Below are 9,718 nucleotides of genomic sequence, written 5' to 3'. Positions count from 1 at the left end.
GCACCTTGGGGTTTTGAGGCTGTAAATCTTTATGAGAACAGAAAGCTGCATCTTTCTCCCTCAGAGTGGCTGGTGGGTTCAAACTGCTGACCTTGTGGTTAGCAGCCCCACTGATAATCCATTGCACTACTAGAGCCCCTTCAAGTAAATAAAACATGTAATGAAAAGGCTTTTCCAGGCCAATCCTTGCCATGAACGCTTCTGGTTGTTCTGAAGATAAGGATGAAAATATTGACAGGGGTTTGGGAGATCTGATCCCTGCCTAGTGCTTCAGCCCTTTATCCTCCGATTCAGCCACTCTAGCCTGGCAAATAACTCCTCCATCACAATCACAGGCCACTCCCCACGTAGTTAACAAGCAGAATCCCTCCAGATGTCAGTACTCAACTACAGTTTCCTTCACAGTGCTCACACACACGCCGAAAGAAAGAAAACGAGAATCCACACCTGTTGCCCCTGAGTCAATTCTAACTCAAAGTCACCCTCGAATGGAGTAGAACTACCCCATAGGCTTTCCGGGGCTATAATTATGGAAGGAACCCTAGTGTAGTGGGTTACTAAGTGAACTGCTAACCTCAAGGTTAGTGGTTCAAACCCACCAAGTGTTCCATGGGAGAAAGATGAGGGTGACTGCTCCCACTAAGATTTAGATGCAAAAACTCAAAGGGGCCTTTCCACTCCCTTCTTCCTATATGGTCCCTATGAGTTGGAATAGACTAGGTAGCAATGGGCTGGGTTTCAGACGCTTTCTGGAAACAGACTTCCACATCTTTCTCCCACAAAACGAGTGGCCGTTGTTCAGTTTGAACCACCCATCTTTCAGCTAGCAGCACTGGTGGTAAAGGGGGTCACACTTAGACGGCGAAGCACGAGGTCCACAGTTCGAAACCCCGGCTCCTCCATGGGAGACGCTAAGGGCCACTACCCTCATATAGTTTCTCTTAGAAACCCACAGGGGCAGCTCAACTCTGTCCTCTCGGCTTGCTGTGCGTTGGATCAACTTGGTGGCAGTGTTTTTACTTCCTCGGCAGATCTTTCTCTCTGCTGGATAGTGAAGTCCAGGACAGAACGTGCAGCTGTTTTCGCTGATTCAAGACTCTTCAGTGTCTCCCACAGGGCCTGTGCTGTGTCCCACGGGTTCTGACTCAAGGTGGGAAAAGTGGCGCTCGGCCCGTTTTTACACATGAGGAAAATGGAAGTCAAGGAATGGAACGGCCCATACCTTTTGCTATACACACTGAATTCAGAGCAGAATGAGACTTACGACTAACTCAGTCTTGGGAGTCTTTCCCACACATCCTCTGCGGCCTCCTCAAGCCAAGTACTGCCCGTGTCTGCCACGCTTGTCCATGGTCCACCGTGGCAGGGTCCGTTTCTTCTCCCAAAGGATGAGGAGGTGCCTTTGAAAAGTTTGTGGGAAAATGCCATTATCTTTAACTTCCATATCCCACAAACTTCGAAGCCCCCTTATATATCTCTTGGGCCTACAGTTGGTTTCCTAAGCCTGCTTATGCTCAGCTTGGCAATGACAGGGCAAATCCCCCCAACCCCTCACCCCCAGACCAACACATGGGCAGCTAGCTTCCTTCTGAGCAGCAGTGTCACCAGGTGTTAGAATGAGGGGGCGGGACAAGGGAGAAACTTAAGCTTGGTCCAAACCAAACTTACTGCCATTGGGTCTATGCCAACTCATAGCGACCCCTCAAGGACAGGGCAGAAAAGTTTCTGAGACTGCAACTGTTTATGGGGAGTAGAAAGCCTTGTCTTCCTCCTGAGAAGCAGCTGGTGGTTTTGAACTGCAGACCTTGCGGACTGCAGCCCAATGTGCAAACACGATGCCACCAAGGCTCCTTGAGTTTGCTCAGAGACTTTTCCCAACTGCTTTTCTAGTCCTATCACCTGATCCGCTCAGAGGGTCACTTTTGAAAGAAGTTAGTCTTCCCCCATGGCTTTTGGGAATCAGCCCTTTCCATATAAAGCTGTGTCTTCAGTAGAGGTGGGAACTCGCAAATAAAAAGATACTGAGGCTGAAGACTAGAAACGGGTGGGCATGTGCTCACACATTTGTTAGCCCTCTCCCTCCGCCCTCATTGATCTTTTTAAGATTAGGCTCCCAGAGAAGATGGCTTGGGGCGGGGCAGGCCAGGGAACAGCCCCCAGGTGGAAGGCAATATAGCAAGGAAGGCGCTTGGGAGGTGGAGCTTAGAAGAGCAGACTCCAAGGAGCGCCCTGGCTGCTACTTGGTAACCACCTGAAAGCCATGGAGGAGGCTAAGACTTGCCCTTGTTCCTGCAGAGACCCCAAGGGCGCAACCAGGACCTATGAGTGGCTGCTCAGTGAAGCCAATTGCAGCTCAAAATTCTAACAATGGAATATACTGTTTCACAAAGTGCTCCTGGCAGGATGGGTGTGTGTTTGTCAAGACTGTGGAAACTTCTGCCTTTGGAGGCTACAGCTTCTGGTAGCTTGTATGGATACAAACCGGCGATTTTCACAGGGAACACTGACTGACTTCTCCCAGCCACCCTCCCCGAACTCCACATTCACTGGCCTGGACTCATTTCTCCGAAGCTTTTATGAAAACTCCTTCACACAACTAACTAGCAGCGGCTATCGGTAGGAGTTCAATCAATTAAATCAAAGAAGGTATGTGAGCGTCAAGGGACTCACCACCCCCTCAGGTACAGAAAAGGAAATCAAGGCTCCAGGAAGTGCAAGGACCTGCTTCCACTCAGCCAATGGCGCTGCAGTCGTGTGCTCACGGTCCCTGCTCCCCGGGTCAAGTTGTGGCAAGCAGAGGAAAGCTGAACCTCAGAGAACACAGGTGGGGACGTAGGACGGACTCCCTTGCCATTGGAAAGCTGCTCCCATTCTTGTAAATAAATAACCTGGCTAAGTAAGATGGTCTGAGAGCACTGAGATGCAGTGACTATCATCCACCTTGACGTGAAGCTGAGGCTCGCCTGGGTAAGAACTCAAGTTCAAACTCACTACCAGGGAGTCGATGCCGACTCATAGCAGCCCTACAGAACAGGGCAGTGACCCATGTGGGTTTCCCAGACGGTCACTGGTGAAGCGAGTGGAAAGGTCCATCTTTATCCCACTGGAGCCTCTGGAGGTTCCCCGCCGCTGACCTTGTGGTTAGCAGCCCGACAGAGGGCAGCAAGCCTTTGTGAGAGGCCCATGCAGAGCTATGACAAACAGGGAGGAGGCTGAGCTGTAAAGTGTGTGTATGGGGCTCCCCTACCCCACTATTTTTTTAAATTGAGCTCCCCCTCACTTCCTGCTCCTTTTTCATGCTGAGGATCAAGTTTTCGGGGTGGGGGAAGACAGGGCAATGTGAAACAGTGCGAGGTAAACATTCATTATTGAAGAGGCCAAGTGCTGACAGGAAGAAGCTGAGCAGGTCCTTATTGCGCTGAGAGCAGACGATTCCGACCCCTGACCCATCTGACCTCCGACCGTTTGATTGATGATGCTAGGAATAAAACGTGTGTGATTAATTGCCCCTCCATTGACCTTTCCCTTTAGGCCAGCTGTCCTGGAAAGTGATCAAGAAGCACCAGCCTCCTTCCTTGTTTTTTGCCACCACAGCCTGCCACCTTCTCAAGCAGCAAAATCAGGTACCTTTTCTACACTTTCTTTTCTTTGGTAACGTCCAGGCTTTATTTCATTCCTGTGTTACCAATCCAACTCCATTTCCAGTGATTACTGAACCTGCTTAATCCTTTGCCATTGAAGATTATTGAAAAAATAATCTTCTAAGTTAAAGTTTTCACAGAAAGTTTGCCTAGAACACAGAGGTCAGTGGGTGGCGTGACGGACTAATTGGCAGGGTTCAGCTTTCCCACCTCATTTTGGTGGGAACGTAGTTTATAGTGGTCAACATGGACGGATCCTCATTTAAGGACCCACACCTGCATCCTTGGAATAAACTCCACCTGGTCATAGCTAACATCTCGCTGGATCCAATTCGCAAATATTTTATTAAGAATCTTTGCATCGGTATCACAGGCTCACCCTTATATGGCTTATTAGCCTTATTTCAGGAAAAAACAAAACAACGTACTTTTGTACTGTATCCCACAACCCACGATGAAGCGTAGCTATTGCTGCGGCACGCTCCGTGGGCGCTCCCTGCGGTCTGCTGGGTAGTGGTTATGGGTTGGGCTGCAAACCTTGAAGTTGGCAGTTTGGAATCTCTAGGAGCTCTGAGGAGGAGGGATGGGGTTTGCTACCCCTATTATAAAGAGTTAGTCTCAGAAATGTGAAGGGGCAGATCTCCCCTGTCCTATAGGGCCGCTACGTTGGCACAGACTGGCCGGCAGTGAGTTTGGTTTTTGCTTTTGGCTAATTCCCAGCTTCCCCTAGGGCGTGGTATCACCCGCTTTGGGAAACCGCGATCTGTACTAATGAGAGTATGGGTTGTGACCGTCGTGTTTTTGTACAGTGTTTGTCCGGGGTGGGTTTCAAGGTAATTTGGGTAGCATTCCTTCCTCTTGTGTTTTCTGTTAAGGCATTGTATTGAGTTGGATTTAAATCTTTATAAATGTCTGATGACTTCTCCAATAAAACTTTATGTACCTAGAGGTTTCTTTTTCAGGCAGCTCTAACTACAGATTCAATATCCTTTAATAACAAGTTATTCTAGTGATCTTTCATATTTGCTGAGTCAGTTTATAGTTTTCAAGGAATTGGTGTTTCTTTTGAAGTTTTCAAATATACGCGGAATGTTGTTCCTGGCACCCGTCAGCCTCTTCCTGTCTGCACTGGTAATCTGCTTCATTCCTAAACAGGTAATCTGTGCCGTGTTTTCTGTTCGTCTTGCTAAGCTTATGAATTTGTCTTTCCAGAGTCAGTGATTTGTATGGTTTTTAATGTCATTGAGCTCCCCCTTACCTTGACTTCCTTCCTTTTGCTTTTGATTCTTTTTGCGTTTCTTCAGGTGGGATCTTAGATGACTGATTTGAGATTTTCCCTTTTTGACTTTTTGACATTAAGCATTTAGTAATCTTTCCATTTTTCCTCGGTGCAAACTTTTTAAATTTCCATTTACTTATATATACACCAGGGGCTTCAAAAAGTTTGTGGGAAAGTCCCATTAATGATCTTTTAATTCCACATTTCCACAAACTCTTTGAAACTCCCTTGCTGATACCCCAAACCCCATGCCATCAAAGATCCTGTGGAACACCACACATAGGGTTTCCTCAAAGTCCCAAATCATTACTGAAGTATAGGCACACATCTTCCTCCTGCAGAGCAGCTGGTGGGTTTAAACTAAGGTGACCAGATTTTAACATTGGTAAAGCGAGACATAAGCGGGACACCATTAATAAAACTCATATCCTGGCAAAATAGCCACATGGCAGCCGAAAACCGTATACCCTAGCTTGTCGTGCATTCTTTCCAAAAATCAGGACTTTTTTAAAACGCGGCAGGACGCGGGACAAATTGTTAAAAATCAGGATTGTCCCGCCAAAAGCGGGATGTCTGGTCACCTTTAACCACCGCACCACCAGGGGTCCTGTGTATTCACTTTCCAAACAGATTCGTTCTGTTATCAATTCCTGTTTGACTCCGCTATGGTCAGAGAACACACGCTGAGATCCCAATTCTTTTAAATGTGTTTTGTCTGATGGATCTATGTTGGTATAGCACATGGGCATTTGAAATGTGTTATTTGCTATTGCTGGGTAGAGTGCTCTAAATGCCAATTAGATCCTGTTGGTGGATGGAGTAGTTGGACTTTTCTATATCCTTTTTGGACTGACTAATGGTGCTTAAGTCTCCAACCGTAATTGTAGATATAGCTCTGTCTCCGTGAGTAAGACACAATTTGTTTCTTTGCAGTTCTGTTGTTTGGTGCATACATATTTAAGAATGTTATGCTTTTGTGGTAAGTTGATTCTTCATGAATTAATGTTCTCTGTATTTCCCAAGTTTAAAAAATTTTTGTTTTGAAACCTTTTCTATTAATATAGTCAATCCAGTGCCTAATTTTGTACATCGTGTTTTCTATCATTTTGAGTTCTATGTACATGTGTGGTGATTTAATGGTGGTGGTGTGGTTATGAGTCAGACTGCAAAAGCACCAGCAGCTCCCCGGGAAAAAGACTGGGTTTCTAGTCCTATAAAGTCCTAGTCTCAGACACCCACAGGAGGTTGCCATTAGTCAGCACTGACCAGACTGATGTGAGTTTTTATACAGTAATTTACAAAGTGACTTTGTTATAGGCAGCAGATCTTTAGGCCATCTCTTTGCTTAAAACTCTGTCAATGTCTGTATTTGAATTGATAATTTAGATAATTTTCATGGAATAATCGATACGTTAATGTTTAAGTCTGACATTTTGTTTTGCTTTATTTTCTCCATTTGTTTTCTTTCTCCTGTCTTCCTGTGGGCATTATTGTTTTATTGCATTTTAGATAGCTTATGCATGTCCCTTAGTAATATAGCCTTTTAGTGGTCTAGACATCAAATAACACATCAAGATCTATCAGTGTAAAATTTTACCAGTTAAGTGTAGAAACCTTCTCTCTAGGCTGTCATTTAATAATCATCTTATTTCCTTTTGTCTGTCTGGTTCTGTAGATTTTTAACTCAGAGCAACCTCATGAGACAGAGCAAAACTGTCCTGTGGGGTTTACTTGGCTGTGATCTTTAAGGAAGTAGATTGCTACATTTTCCCCCTTCTCCCTAGAGCAGCTGAGGAGGTTCAGACCACACATTTCAGGTTACAGCTGAGAGCTTAACTATTTCACTCCCGGAGAGCCTTTTTATTTTCTCGACATGCAAAAAAACCATATACATTTTGCTCTAACTACTAACACAGTTTAAGAAAATTTAGGGAAGCAGGGAAACCTGCGATTAGCCAGATTTCGGTTGCTGGATTTCGTGATAGCCCCACATCTCTGAGGTTCTGTTTACTTTTTCTGTCAATTTTCTGTTTACACACTGGCCGATTCCCATTGCTCAGTATCTTCAAGTTGTCTGTACCATTCGTTGTCCTCTTCAGTCTGCTGTTGAATGCATCCACAGATTTTATTGACACTTAATTCTGTCTCATTTCTTTAATACGATTTTGGTTTTCCTGTTTCCGGGGTATTTGTAAATTGCCAACTGGAGCATTTTGTAATGGCTTTCGCATCCCTCTCAGATAATTGTGTCACCTTGGTGCTGGCATCTGTTGACTGACTTCTCTCATTTTGAGAGTCCTGATTCTTGGAATGAGAGTGAATTTTTAGTAAGTCCTGATCATTTTGGGTGATCTTCCTTAAATCCTGTGTTAGCAGGTTTCTTCTAAAACCACTGTAGTTTGCGACGCGGGAGGGTTGTGGGGGGGGGGCTGCCTCATTATTGCCAACTGAGGTCTTTAGTTTATTGTGCCAACCTGGCTGATAAACACATGTGGGGTAATTGAAGGGCTGAGGGATAAATGGCTTGGTGAGCCTCGCCTTCCTAGTTCTTGGATCTCTTGCTTTCTGATGGTCAGACCAGAGTGCAGCTGCCTTAGCCAGCTCCCTGCCTTAGCTAGCAAGGCTCACTTCCTGCAAGACATCCCTGAGGAGAAGCCAAATGGACCTACCCCAATGCAGCCCTGACTCAGCTTTCCTCCTGCAGTCGGGGTCATTGCGTCTGTTTTGTGAGATGGAGGAGGACTTTGTGGATTGGTGTCAGGCATGAGTTAATGTTGGACTTGTGGGCTTGGGCAGCACTGGGTTGGGATGTTTTCTTGATGCGCATTTACCCTTTATATAGCTCTCTCTTATATGTGTTTCTGCGGATTTGTTTCTCTAAAGTACCCAGACTAATAGACCAACTCTAAACCCACTGCCATCAAGTCGGTTCCAGCTCAAAGTGACCCCACATACCAGGTTTCCAAGACTCTATGCTTCTTCACATGAACAGACACCCTTTTCTTTCCCCTGGGGAATGGCTGGTGGGTTTGAACCACTGACCTTTATGTTATCAGCCAATCCAGAGCACCACCAAGGTTGGGATAAAAGTCCAGCATTCCTATTGGACCTTGATTGTTAAAACACTCTGGCTGATAGTAGTAATACTTTTCATTAATGTCCTCTGTGGCCTCCCGTGAAATTGTGGGAAGGGGGTTTACTTGGTTAACATTGAGCAGTGAAAATGAAGTTGAAAGTTTCCAACAGGCCTTCTCTTACCAGCCTAGCAGAGAGTGTGAAGGGGCCTCATTACTAGTGAACACGGATGAAAGTCAAGGCTGCCCTCCGGGTCTCTGGTAGCACCATGAAGAGGGGCTTATGACCCAGCAGAGATGAAAGCTCCTCTAGGCCCCAGTAGGTGGCAAATGTTTCTGTGGTATTTGGCTTGACTAGAGATCTGTGGAAACATTTCTTGTTAGGCTCTCTCCTGGTACTACGACTTGAAAGAACAGAAACTTCAGTTGGGATATATTTGGGTCTGAATACACCTGATGACAGTTGAATTTTTGTTTGACCCATTAGCGTTTGCTGACGGTTGGCTTCTCAAACACTCAGTCTGGGATGCAGGAGGAAGAACATCAAGCCCATCCCATGGCAGGGGCACTGCCATGTTATTCCTTGGGCTCCATGGTCCCTAAACCGATCTGTCTTTGTGGCACCTTTCCGAACCTTCATTGGCTTTGGGTCATGTCCAGGGTTATTAGCTGTACTTCGCCGTGACTGTTCATTGCCCTCGTGTTGATGTTGACTCCCGGCAACCCCAAGCTTGTACGGACGGAAGCCCCACAGGGTTCTCAAGGCGGTGACCTGTGGGAAGTAGATCCCTAGGCCGGTCTCCTGCGGGGTCTCCTGTAGGATCCAACAGCCCCCCTTCCAGTCAGTAGTCAAGTAATCATGTGCACAATCTCACTCTTTTTTACTTTCATTTCCTCAAAACGAACTTCACATTACTTGGTTAACAGTTAACGCCTACATCCTGGGTCTTTCTGTTACCCAGCATTTGGTTTACTTTACATAAAAAGTATTATCAAGTACAGAAACATAAAACTAAAAAACATAGCAACACATTAACATTTTAAAAAATTGCTTTATTAGGGGCTCATTCAACTCTTTTCACAATCCATACAAACATCAATTGTGTAAAAGCACATTTCATTCTCAGAACATTTGCTCTCCACTTAAGCCGCCGGCATCAGGTCCTAATTTCCGCTCCCCCTCCTCCCTCCCTCATGAGCCCTTGATAATTTATGAATTATTATTTTGTCATATCTTGCCCTTCTCCCTTCTCCCACTTTTCTGTTGTCCATCCCTCAGGGAGGAGGTCACATATAGATCCTTGGTTCGCTCTTTCCAACCTACTCTCCCTCCAACCTCCCAGTATCTCCACTCACACCACTGGTCCTGAAGGGATCATCCGCCATGGATTCCGTGTGTCTCCAGTTCCTATCTGTACCAGTGTACATCCTCTGGTCTAGCCAGACATGCAAGGTAGAATTCTGATCATGATAGTGGGGGTGGGAGGAAGCATTTAGGAACTAGAGGAAAGTTGTATTTTTCATCATTGCTACATCGCACTGTGACTGGCTAGTATCCTCCCCATAGACCCCTCTGCAAGGGCATCTCCAGTGGCCTACAATTGGGCTTTGGGTCTCCACTCCGCACTCCCGCCCATCATTCACTACGGTAAGATTTTTTGTTCTGATGATGCCTTATACCTGATCCCTTCGACACCTCGTGATTGCAGAGGCTGGTGTGCTTC

At 45.9% G+C, this 9,718-nt stretch overlaps 1 long non-coding RNA gene across 1 annotated transcript in view; it reads left to right on the top strand.

Moving 5' to 3' along the window:
* Nucleotides 1-2,722: 2,722 nt before the first annotated feature.
* LOC123520947 overlaps nucleotides 2,723-9,718 on the top strand; it is a 32,502-nt gene continuing 25,506 nt past the window's right edge. Inside the window, exons 1-2 of the long non-coding RNA XR_006679456.1 lie at nucleotides 2,723-2,967; nucleotides 3,532-3,623. This is a non-coding gene — a long non-coding RNA (uncharacterized LOC123520947). The remainder of the gene's footprint in view (nucleotides 2,968-3,531; nucleotides 3,624-9,718) is intronic.

Source organism: Echinops telfairi, unplaced genomic scaffold (genome assembly GCF_000313985.2).
Source record: "Echinops telfairi isolate 266 unplaced genomic scaffold, ASM31398v2 ScPeMD7_7467;HRSCAF=8505_1, whole genome shotgun sequence".
Classification (NCBI taxonomy): Eukaryota; Metazoa; Chordata; class Mammalia; order Afrosoricida; family Tenrecidae; genus Echinops; species Echinops telfairi.
Note: the sequence above shows the minus strand (reverse complement) of the source record. Positions and strands in the feature narration are given on the sequence as shown.